General features: G+C 50.7%; 1 non-coding gene across 1 annotated transcript; it reads left to right on the forward strand.

The window, feature by feature from the left end:
* The first annotated feature begins 4,729 nt into the window (after positions 1-4,729).
* On the forward strand, positions 4,730-4,892 carry LOC115522682. Its single transcript, XR_003971566.1, has one exon. It is a non-coding gene; the product is annotated as a U1 spliceosomal RNA (small nuclear RNA).
* The last annotated feature ends 7,356 nt before the right edge of the window (positions 4,893-12,248 follow it).

The following is a 12,248-nucleotide window of genomic DNA, read 5'->3' on the forward strand; positions in this document are numbered from 1 at the left end:
GGCCCAGTGCAGGAGGGCGGAAGGTAGAGAGCCTGTCCTGCGTTAAGGAGCACCATCAAGAGAACCACCAGCCAGGGTGCCCTGGGCCTAGCCCTGAGCAGAACAGGCACGGTTTGTACAGGGCCTTGTGACCCTGCTTCTAAACGCCACACTGGCCTGGGAACTCGCAATGGCCACTTCTCGCTTCAGTGCCCTTCCTCACGTGGTCACCCAGGGGAAACAGGACCCTGCTCCCTACGGATGGGACACGCGGTCCCCACACGGGAGCTCCTCAGCAGTTCTAAAGCACACGAGTGACAGCGGTGCCCTGAGGGACAGTGGGGCTCAGCCGGCACTACTCCCAGACGTACGCTTGCTCGGGCCAGCTCAGCCCCCAGCGTGGGCTGGGCGTCCGTCTACACTGCAGCACCCGAGTGCTTTGAATCCACGTGGCGAAAGTGGTGGCTTCCCACGTGCAATGTCCCGCTTAGCCTGGCGCCTCCTATTTCCATTTATGGCCTCCGAAGTGTGGCGATGACCGCGGCCTAGTTACGCTGTCCCCTTTTAAATAAGTCCTCTCTGGGACCTGGGACTCGTGGCCAGACCAAGCCCATCGAGAGTCCTCTGTAAGACAACCCAGTGATCATACTTAAGTGGCACCTGAGAGGCCCCCAGTTGTGTGAAAGCCTCGTCTGTATCTTCCCAGTGCTTTAGAACGCGTGTCTGTCTGTATAAATGTACCATAGATATTTCTATCTGTCGCTATAGCGATATGTTTTGGGCAACATAACTGGTGGACAGAGTCTGTTAGAGGAAATGAAACACAGTCTTTTCGGTGGCTATGAAAGTAAAACGTGTATAAAGAAATCAAACATTTTTCGTCAGCTGCTTTATTTCCGATCTGGGCACCGTCTCTAGGCTGAGTGTGAGAGAGGAGCAAAGTCACACTGTCCCTAAGAAGGTCACGGTCCAGTGTTTAAAGTCTTCGGAGTAAAGGAAAAAGTTTGGGCTTCTTTGATCATTGTGTAAGAATCCCCAATCTAAAAGTAAAAGAGAGTGGTTCTTAGGTTGGGAAAGCCTTAGAGTCAGCAATGGAGGTCACAGAAGCTACCACCTGGGCTCTAACCCCAAGAGATGTAGTTGGTGTGAGGCCCCGGAATCTGCATTTCTTACATCAAACCCAGGTGATTCTGATGCAAGTGCGCTGCAGACCAATTCCAACATATTGCTCTCTAACATTGACCCAAAGGTATGAATGAAGTTGGTTTCCTTTAAGGGAGCATCTTTAACTGCAAAGCGTGGAAGTCCTTCCACAAATGTGGCACCGAGATCTGCAACTATTCCTCGGCAAGTGTCCTTAGTCACGTCCTTCCAGGAACTAACACAAAGCTATCGCTCCACAATGATTTCCTAGAAAGAGTTCAACAACACAGACAGCAGCAACCACAAAACCCTCAAACACCACCCTCCCCACCTCCAGTAACAAATAGATCCATCCAAAGACTCACACCCGAGGCAGACACGGGTCCTACTTTCACGGTAGACGGAGTGAGCCCACGTGTGCTGTCACACTTGGTTGTTTAAGTCTTCCCATGAGTGCCTTTGGCTGTCAACAGAGCAACTCGCTGACCCAATCCGCGAACGGATGACGAGTCTGTAAACAAGTAGGACACAGAAGCCCAGAGCGAGGCTGTGCTGCCCCGTGATTATTCCAGGATCCGGACAATTCCTCCCCCATCCCTGTGCTGCCGGGCCTGGTCGCAGAATCAGTACTCATGAGAACTCGGTGCTTCCACAAAGTTCGTTTTATGTCCGTGACGTTTACGAAAGCAACAGCCTATGACGCCCTATAAAGCTCAGGTCTGCTCGGGATCCAGTCGCAGATCACTTTTGGGGGAAAGCCGTAAACGCCATGCTTGCATGTTCGCTCTCTGTGACATGCTGAAAAGTAGCTCTGTGCCTTAAGAGAACTCGCGCAACAGAAACGTAGCTGTGAGAGGAGGGGGTTCTCCCGTATTTTTCCTTTTGTAACTTATGTCCTTGCCCTCCTTGGGAAAGGAGCCAGCCCACTCTTGAAAAGTGAACAGTCAATGTGGTGACCACCAGTTGCTTCCACTTTGCATAATAACGTGCTGAGCCTGTGTGCAGGGAAAGACTTTGAATGTTACAGAAAAGAAGGGAAAGAAAAAAGATGGCGGGTGATGAGGTGAAGAAAGGCAAAAGAAATGTAGATGCAATTCAATTTCCTTACACCTGGCAGCCCACTTGGTCAATAGCTTGACACAGGACCTCCTCAAGGAACTCACAACTGCCTTAATGTTACGCTCTGCTGGACGCAAAAACCAACCTCGGCTTGAGGCTAACCAGACCTCCAGGGTCCTGTAAGCCTTCTGGAACGTATGGACTCCTGACGGAAACTTCATTGGGCTCTACGCCCCCATCCTCCCCCACCCCCAAATTAAAACTTTATAACCAGTCACACCTCACATCCCAGTGCAGCTCTTCCTGTCCCCCTGTCCTTGTCCCGTCCTCACGCTTTTAGAAACACCTTTGCTGCACCGAGAACGTCTCACAAATCTTTGTTTTGTTTGTTGTTTTGTTTTTTAGTTTATTTATTTTGAGAGAGATACAGGGAGAGAGAGAGAGAAAATCCCCAACAGTCTCCCTGCTGTCAGCACAAAGCCTGACTTTGGGCTCAATCTCACAAACCTGTGAGATCAGGACCTGAGCCAAGAGCAAGAGTCAGATGCTGAAGCCACAGAGCACCCCAGTGCCCCGAGAATTCTTTCTGAACCTTTCACCCTGGCGCACCTCACATCGCAGGTACCTAACCTAACACTTCACCGTGGAAAAGCAGCGCTTGGCCGGACCACCTAAGACTCACGACCTGCAGCATTTATACAGGATTGGTTCCATCCCGCAGATCTAACTACCCGCTGACGTCATGAGCCAGACACCTGACATGGGTTGTCTGTGGCCGGGGTACCGACTCACTCACCGCGAACTTAGAGGCTTAAAAGGACACACGTTTGTTACCTGACAGTTCTGTTGGTGACAAGTCCCAACAGGATCTCACCAGACTCAGATGGAGATTTGTCAACAGGGCCACCGCCCCTTCTGGAGGCTCAGGAGACTGAGCATTTAATCCAGGGAAACCTCACTACAGTGCAGTCGGGAGGTTTTGGCAAGGGATGCGCCTGTGTCCCACCCCGCCCTTGGTTTCCTCTGTCTCCATCTTCCGCACCACCAGCTACAGCAGGCAGACATCTCCTCCTCTGCCTCCTCCAGGTGTGAAGGCACCCCTGTAATTCCAGGGGGCCGCCCGGATATTCCAGGACGATCTCCCCATCTCAGGGTCCTTGACCTAAGCACCTTCGCAGAGGCCCGTTTGCTGTGTGATGGATCATTTTCACAGGATCCGGGATGAGGCTGGGGACCTCCCAGGCAGGGGGCATCCTTCCGCGGACCACCACAACTATTGACTCAGGTGACAACTAATGTCGGACCCCCGCCCCCCCCCAAGTCTCTTCTATTTCAGCAGTCTAGTAAAAGTCAAGCACACGTCAAGGCCCAAGGGAGACAAGGCAAATCAGAAACCAGAACGCCAGGGACAGGACCAGGAAAATTGCCCCAGGACTAGTCCTCTTCCGAAGTAGGTGCTGCTTGGCTTTCCAGACCTGGCTTTTTCCCCACGGAAGGGGGGACTTTGCTGGCGGAAATCTCCTCCAAGGGGAAGCGCGCAGCGGGGGAGGAAGGGACGGCAGAGGCAGAGTGGGGCGCCCGGGACCCCACTAACCCCTGCTGTGACCTCTGGCAGTGGGGGGAGGGTCTAAGTGAGCTCAAGGCAGGTTTCCGTGGACCCGCCCCCGCCTCAACGCGGGGATCCTGGTGCGCCCCCCCCCCGGGCGTCCACCAGGGGGCGCCGCGGCCCCGCCCCGCCCCGCGAACGCACCTGTAAAGCAGCAGGCACGCGGCAGTTCTCAAACGACAGGTGTGGGTTCGCGCGCCCCGAGCTGCCAGACGTTCGGTCCCCCCGCTCTGGTGTCCAGCCCTGGTGCGGGGGGACTGGCTTGGCGGCTGAGCCCCTCAGGTGGAGCCATCGCAGTGTGTCTCCTTCAAACCGGGCTCTGGGCAGAGACAGAGCGAGAGACAGAGCGAGCGAGGTGTGTGGGCGCTTCTCCGGCTGGGGGACGTCCTCCCCCGTGTTCCTCTCAGGCGGGCGCAGTCGGCCCGGTGCTGCCCGCCGCGTGGGCGCCACGACGGGCGCAGGGGCCGTTGCGGGAGCTGCATGGAGAGGGAAGACGAGCGGGAAGCAAATCAGTGTGGAGGGGAGAAGACGGAGGAGACCCGCAAGGAGAGGAAGGAGGCGGGGGGCGGGAGGAAGAGGAGAAGCCTCAGCGCTGAGACCCCGGCGGGAGCGGAGCTGGGGGCAGGGAGACGGCGTGCGCGTGGAGCCGGGTGACGCGGGGAGGGGCGGGGAGTGAGGCGGGGCCGTTGCGTCCTGACCGGGGCGTGGCCTTATGGAAATGAGGCCGCGGTGGGCGCGGTAGAATTCCACCGGGCGGTAGAATTCCCCGGGCTGTGGAAGTGGCCGAGCTGTGGCTCGGCTTGTCTGAGGACGACGTGTGTGGGGTGAGGATGGTTGAGACGGGAGTGGGTGCGGAGGGTTTTGGGGTGCGGGGAGGCCAGTGACCGTGTGTGTACAGTGTGGTGCGTGTGAGGCTGGGTTGGGGCGGAGGGGGAGGAAGTCATACTTACCTGGCAGGGGAGACACCATGATCAGGAGGTGGTTTTCCCAGGGCGAGGCTTGCCCATTGCACTGCGGGCGTGCTGACCCCTGCGATTTCCCCAAACGTGGGAAACTCGACTGCATAATTTGTGGTAGTGGGGGACTGCGTTCGCGCTCTCCCCTGGTCAGCGGTCTTTCAAAGTCAGATGTGTCTGCGTGCTTCCTTGCCTTGTGTTTTTTCTCCTTTCTCTTCTTACTTAGAGGTGTCTCTTCACAGCAGAGCAAATTGCTGCTGTTGTAGGCGGTTCTTTACTTGCCCTATCTTTGCTGTTGGTCTCCTGTGTGGTGGGTTGTTTCTCACTTTTGGCGGTGGGAGCAATGTCCTTTGGGGGGTTCGAACTGTTCCTTACTGCCACGCAGATCCTGATACAGAGGCTTTTTTACGGTTTTGCCTTTGTAAAAAGGGCGGGAGGGCTCTGACCTCTCACCACACGTGTGGCGTCAGGACTGCAAGTGGGAGCTCAGGACCTGACCTCAGCTGGGTTATGAGCTGGAGCCCAAGTCAGATGCTTGGGATGCTTGCAGTCTTGATGCTTAACCAACGCAGCCTCCTTGGCGCCCCACGTGTTCGCATTTCCTAGGGATGGCCTCAGTGCTTTCTCTGCAGGAGGGGAGGGGAGGGAAGTGGGGCTGCAGTGGTCAACCATTGCCTGGCCTCCCCGTTTTCTGCCAGCAGGTACAAGGGAGCTCCCAGGAGCCTAAGGCCAGTGCTACTCACAGGTGTCTTTGGGGAAAAAAAAAAAAAGAAAAAAAATCACTCCAGGGCTGCCTGGGTAGCTGAGTGGTTGAGCGTCCGACTTTGGCCCAGGTCATGATCTCAGGGTTCCTGAGTTTAAGACCCACCTCCTGCTCTGGGCTGACAGCTCTGAGCCTGGAGCCTGCTTTGCATTACGTGTCTCCCTCTCTGCACTGCGCGCGCTCTCTCTTTCAAAAACTAAATAACAACCATTAAAAAAAGAGAAGAAAAACACTCTGAAAGGAGGGGATTATATGGAAAAGACAAAAAGAATCACAGGGGGATTTGGTTGGGTTCCCACAGGGTCCCCATGGGTTGGGGGAAAGGGGACTCGCACACAACAGGAACTCAGGAAACATGCACACAGGGATTGGAGCATATGGAAGGCATTTCACACATCTGTAAACATTTTGCCTCACGTGGAAATCGTGGTATGTGCTTGGCCGTCATAAGGTGCCTGAATCAGGAAATCTGGAGGTACTCTCCCTGAGGAAAGGATGGGGCAACTACCTTTGTCCTTGCAGATCCAGAGCCATTCTGAGCCCTGAGAGAATCTTACATGTTGACCGACATTCCAATTCAAGATCAACGCAGAGACCCTACAATTTTAAGTTTGTTGGGTTTCCCGTGTGTGGCCAGAGGTCCCCTGGCGGAGAACAGTTGACACGCGGAGTACAGAAGTAGGCCAAGAAACAGAATATTACCTGGATATACCGCATTACTTACCGCCCTCACTAGTCTCACTGAACATGGGAGTGGGCGTTTCAATACGTGGTATTCAACGAGGTTTGTGGAAAAAAAAAAAAATGGAAAGTTTGGGTTAATAGTTTACATTGTTGTGTCCACATTGAATTCCATGGGCAGTGAAGAAAGTTTTCTAGGTTCTGAGTGTGGAAATGAGGGGCTAAAGGATAAAAAACAATTCTACAACTCAATGTAACTTTGGTAACTTAGTATCTTTCACACTTGACACAGTTTTCTTTCATTTTGTCTGATGCCCTGCTCCCGTGAGTAAGTCTAAGTGTATTTGTACAAGAAAGTTGCTATCAATACGAAACGTAAAATCCATACCATTGGCGTTTGGCCCTGCTTATTCCTAACGGTGTTTTAGGCTGGTTTCTAACTGCTTGTAGCCACGTTATGGCTCACTCTGAAGGCAGCCCATTCTAGCCACAGGCACACTTCTCCTTGGCCCCACCTCTAGTCTAGGTTAAGCAGACCCTCTGAGCTGGCTCCCTCACTGGGGGAAGGATGTAGGTCAAGCAGGTAATAAAGGGAAATGGAGAGAGGATGCTTAAACCAGGCATTGTCATGAGTGGGATGGACAATGTGGGAGGACTATGGCAATGCTAAATAACATGCCTGGCGATATCTCTCTCATTCGCTCTCTCTCTCTGTCTCTCTCTCTGTCTCTCTCTGCAAACTTGCACTGCCCAATGAGCAATGCTGGGAGAAACCATTGTATCTCTTCTCGGAGGAAGAAAATTGGATTCCTGCTGATTTATAAGCTCAGCCTAAAAACTCCACCCAGACAATTTGGACAGAAGAACAGGAACTGGGTTCCTTGCAGTTGCTCAGTTCCTTCAGTGACGCTGGCCTGGAAAGAAAGAAAGGTACCCCAGTCAACTTTCCGCATAACCATCGAGTGAGGAACCTCTTGGCAAACACACTCATGGTAGTTACTGTAGGGAGAGTCCTGACCTACGACATGCCTGTAAGTGGGAGGGATCTCGTGTGAGCAGAACCCTGTAGGGACTCAAACATATGCCCGTGGATTTATGTAGCTTAGTGTCCTGGAAACTGTCGCATCAGTTAGGTGAGTATCAGCCTAGCAGGTGACTTCTACCAGGTTCATCGACTTCAACCAGATTCATTGGGTACAAGTGACGACTTCATGCAGCACTTAGAGAGCACGTGTGTTAACTCGGGGCCAGAACACGTCCTAAGGTGGGAAGAAGTTTCTTGCAGTTAGTGTTGGTTGTCCGAGATTTCTTGTCGCTTTGCTTGCGCCTCACACAGTTAATTTTATCCTTGAAAATGTACGTCAAACTTGATACCAGAGAAGATTTGTGGGTTTGGTGGGTCTGATTTGGCGATGCAGTATTTTATGTGTGTCCTTTTCAGATGGATGTGCTCTGATGCAATTCTCTGACTGTTCTTAAAAGAGTCATCATGACCAAGATAAACAGGGATAATCTGTGAGCAAGGTGACTGGTGGATCATGGATCAAATACGTAGCGGGCTTTATGGCCACATTTCTTGCTGGCACGTCTTCCAAAATCACGTATTGTTCTTTTTGCGTGTGCCCATTTGTGACTCCCAAAGCCCAGAGCCACCTTTCCCTGCCACCCTGTGGTCCTTGTCCTCACTTCCCTACAAGTTCAGGATGATGACAGCTCTCATTAAATCCCACACAGGAGAAAGCCCATATATCGTAACTCTGTATCCCTTAGTAAATGTTAATTTCCCATATTAGGAAAGGAGCAGAGATAAGAGAATATCAAGTACAGTGAGCACTCTTACCTTGAGGAGGTACATCGACCTTGGGGAAATCTGCTACACCACGAGTGAAAAATTGTTCCCTGTCTCCCCTGGCATAATCTTAGAGAAACGTAACCTTAGGAGAAATTTCGGATTTCTCTTCAGCCAAATCAGCAGGAACGTACATCCCATGAAACAAGTGGGGTTTATAATCATTGCAGCCGGAAAGATCTCACCCCACGGTCTCAGTAAGAGAGTGGTAGAAAGAACCACACATGACAGGATTAGGGCCGTGGTTGGTTGATGGCGGGGAGGCTGGAAGGAAGCAGGGTCTGCTCTACCTTGAACACTGGTAGTCTGCACGGGCCCGTCTTGACTGCGGTGAGAGTCAGCAGTCATTTCCTTACGAAAAGAGGAGGGTGTTTGGGGCGTTGTAGTTTGCACGGTGACCTGGTGTTTGTGGGGCCTGCTTGGAATAATCAGGTAGTCTTGTTGTGTCTCATTGTCTCAGGGTTCAGAGTCTCTTTGAGGTTGAGATCCTGTATCTGAGACTGTTTATTCCCAGCGTGAGAACAAAACAGGCCGGGATGTCAGCAGGGCCATTCAGGACATCAGAGGCTGGACTTGTTCTTTCTCCCTGGAAATCCCTAACCTAGAGGTCAAGAAAGAGAGCACTCTGGGCTCACAAGCTGTAGGTGCGAGCCTGGCTGAGTTACAGCGTGACTTTGCCTGAGTGTCTTGAATTTTCCTTTCTGTGGCTCAGTGTCTCATTTCAAAATGGGGCCAATGGGGTTTCTCCTACACGAGTCATCCCCGGTGTTACAGGAGAGGTGCAGGTGAAGCACTGAGCCCAGTGCCTGGCAGGGAGTAAATACTCAGCACGTATTAGCTCTGCTCGGTCCTCTGCCGTCAGCGTTTTTATCATCTGCCTCATTCTTTTGTTTTGTTTTGTTTTCCAAATATACTTTATTGTCAAGTTAGCTAACATACAGTCAAAACAGTGTGCTCTGGGCTTCGGGACTGGGTTCCCATGATTCCTCGCTTACATACAACACCCAGTGCTCAACACAAGTGCCCTCCTCAGTGCTCATCACGAAATTTCCCCTCTCTCCGACTCCCACCATCAACCCTCAGTTTGTTCTCTCTATTTAAGAGTCTCTTATGGTTTGCCTCCTCTCTGTTTGAAACTATGTTTTCCCTTCCCCTCCCCCATGGTCTTCTGTTAAGTTTCTCAAATTCCACATACGAGTGAAAACATATGACATCTGTCTTTCTGTGACACTTATGTCACTTAACGTAATACCCTCCAGTTCTATCCACCTTGTTGCAAATGGCAGGATTTCATTCTTTCTCATTGTCAAGTAGTGTTCCATTGTATATATAACCCACATCTTCTCTATCCGTTCGTCAGTTGATGGATGGATTTAGGCTGTTTCCATAAGTTGGCTATTATTGAAAGCACTGCTGTAAACATTGGGGAATACGTGCCCCTCTGCATCAGCACTCCTGTATCCTTTGGATAAATACCTAGTAGTGCTCTTGCTGGGTTATAGGGTAGTTCTATTTTTAACTTTTTGAGGAACCTCCACACTGTTTTCCAGAACGGCTGCACCGGTTTGCATTCCACCAACACTGCAAGAGATTCCCGATTCTCCACATCCTCGCCAGCATCTGTTGTTCCTGAGTTGTTCGTTTTAGCCACTCTGACTGGCGTGAGGTGGCATCTCAGTGTGGTTTTGATTTGTATTTCCCTGATGATGAGCAATGTGGAGCATCTTTTCATGTGTCTGTTAGCCACCTGGATGTCTTCTTTGGAAAAGTGTCTATTCGTGTCTTCTGCCCATTTCCTCACTGGATTTTTTGTTTTTCGGGGTGTTGCGTTGGTAAGTTCTTTATAGATTTTGGATACCAACCCTTTATCCGATCTGTCATTTGCACATATCTTCTCCCACTTCATCGGTAGCCTTTCAGTTTTGATGATTGTTTCCTTTGCAGTGCAGAAGCTTTTTATCTTGATGAGGTCCCAATAGTTCATTTCTGCCTGTATTTCCCTTGCCTTTGGAGATGTGTCAAGTAAGAAGAGAGAGAGGGACAGAGGATATGGAGTGGGCTGTGTGCTAAGTGGGCCCTGTGCTGGCAGTAGATACCCACCTTGAGTATTGAACTCACGAAATGTGAGATCGTGACCTGAGCTGAAGGTGGATGCTTAACTGATTGAGCCACCCAGGCAGCCCTAGAACTAATAGATTTTCCAGAAAAAGGAGAAAACCTCTGATGCTGCATACACCTTCCCCACCACCAAAAGAAGCCAATTTATATCCCGTGGAGAGAAAAATCAATCTATATTCTACATGCCCACCAAACATACAAAGCAAGGCCATATATTTTAATACCGCAGCAAAAACTCATTGTACAAGCACTTTCTATTCACCTAAGATGTCCATGTACAAAGGCAGTAGAAAAAGGGTACTAAATATGCACCACTCAGGGAGTCTTGATTCCGTCACTAGGAGTCATTTAAAGACGAACTCTGCCCAATAAGAGAAGTTTTGACTTTTGTACAACTGATTGTCACTGAATACACTTCATTGTAGATCTGAGACAAAAGTCTGGGAGTGGAACCAGTGGGAATAATAGGATGTAAATGGCATCCGTTTCACCGGGCGGGAACAATACTATAAGAAGTGGCAGGTGGAGACAGAAGAGAAAATAGAATAATGTCAGAAGTCTGAGTTTGGGAGATCACTTAAAAACTTGTGTTGTTTTCATTTATTTTTGAGAGAGAGAGAGAGAGAAAGGGAGAGTGAGTGAGTGTGGGGGCAAGGCAGAGAGAGAGAGGGAGACAGAATCTGAAGCAGGCTCCAGGCTCTGAGCTGTCAGCACAGAGGCCGATGCGGGGCTCGAATTCACGAACCGTGAGATCATGACTTGAGCTGAAGTCGGACGCTCAACCAGTTGAGCCACCCAGGTGACGCTGTGGTTATTTATTTTAAGAGAGAGAGCATGCAAGCGGGAGAAGGGCAGACAGGGGGGAGGACGGAGAATCTGAAGGTGGTTCTGTGCTGACAGCAGAGAGCTAGATGCGGGGCTCAAACTCATGAACCGCTAGGCCATGACCTGAGCCAAAGTTGGACACTCAACCTGCTGAGCCACCCAGTCACCCCGAGATCGTTTAAATCTTAGAATGGCGATGTGACAAGTCTAACAAGTTAATACAGAACCAAACATGTCCCGCACTTGTGATGCAGTGTTCGGTCCTACATATACAACCTTTCTAAACAACAGGTGCACATTCAGACACACATATGTACTCTTGCCCGTAGGGGAAATATAGCCTAAAAGATACAGACACTCAGCAGTAAATACCAGAAGAGAACCAAGAACATTTACATCACGATGGTGATGGAGTGGAGCCCTGAAGGAAACGTAATTGACCAGTCCCCAGTGATTGTCAAAATAAACACTTTAATGATATAGAACGGGGAGGGAGTGTTCTTTTCCACAGCACAATGCCAGCAAATACACATACACAAGGATGATACAACTAGAGTTTTTCCAACATACAAACAGATACGGTTGTGACACACTGCAGGGATCACTAAAAGATGGTAACATTGTAGAGACAGACTTTAGAGACAGCATCTTCGCACATTCTCAGAGTCACACCCAAACAGAAGACCATGAACGATCTGATAGGCCCCCCATAGAAGGCAACCAGTGCTGCTCTCACAATGATGGTGATGGCACACTGGAGGCTCTGGGTCTCTGGGTGGGCGGGGCTGGGACACACAGCATTCAGGAGGGAACGCCCGGGAAAAAGGTTAGCCTGAATTTAATCAGGAGGAAGTGATCAGACACCTTCAGGATGTAGACCATCAAGCCAGACATCTGGCCTGTCCCCTACAGACAAGGAAGTGTCACCACCACCAGAGACAGCCACAGAAAGGTGAGGAGATGTTTGGGGTTCGAAAGGACTACAAAATTACGATAGCACAATCTTCTGAGTCCTTTGGAACCCAAGATATCTCTTCTCCTTTTTGTCGTCTTATTTGTGCTGTGGACACTGGCTGTTTGAAGAAAGACAGGCCCGATGTCTTGTTCGATGGACGAAATTCTGCAGTTGTCTGATCCCTACCTCGTGCTCAGATTCAGGCTAAGCCTCTTCAGCAAGAACGCTGCGTAGTTAATGCTGTCTGCTCCTGGCACAGCCCAGCGGGTGGCCCAGAATGTCCAGTTTGACATGGGGTCCTCTTGCCACGTTGC

This window comes from Lynx canadensis, chromosome C1 (assembly GCF_007474595.2).
Source record: "Lynx canadensis isolate LIC74 chromosome C1, mLynCan4.pri.v2, whole genome shotgun sequence".
In the NCBI taxonomy this organism is placed as follows: Eukaryota; Metazoa; Chordata; class Mammalia; order Carnivora; family Felidae; genus Lynx; species Lynx canadensis.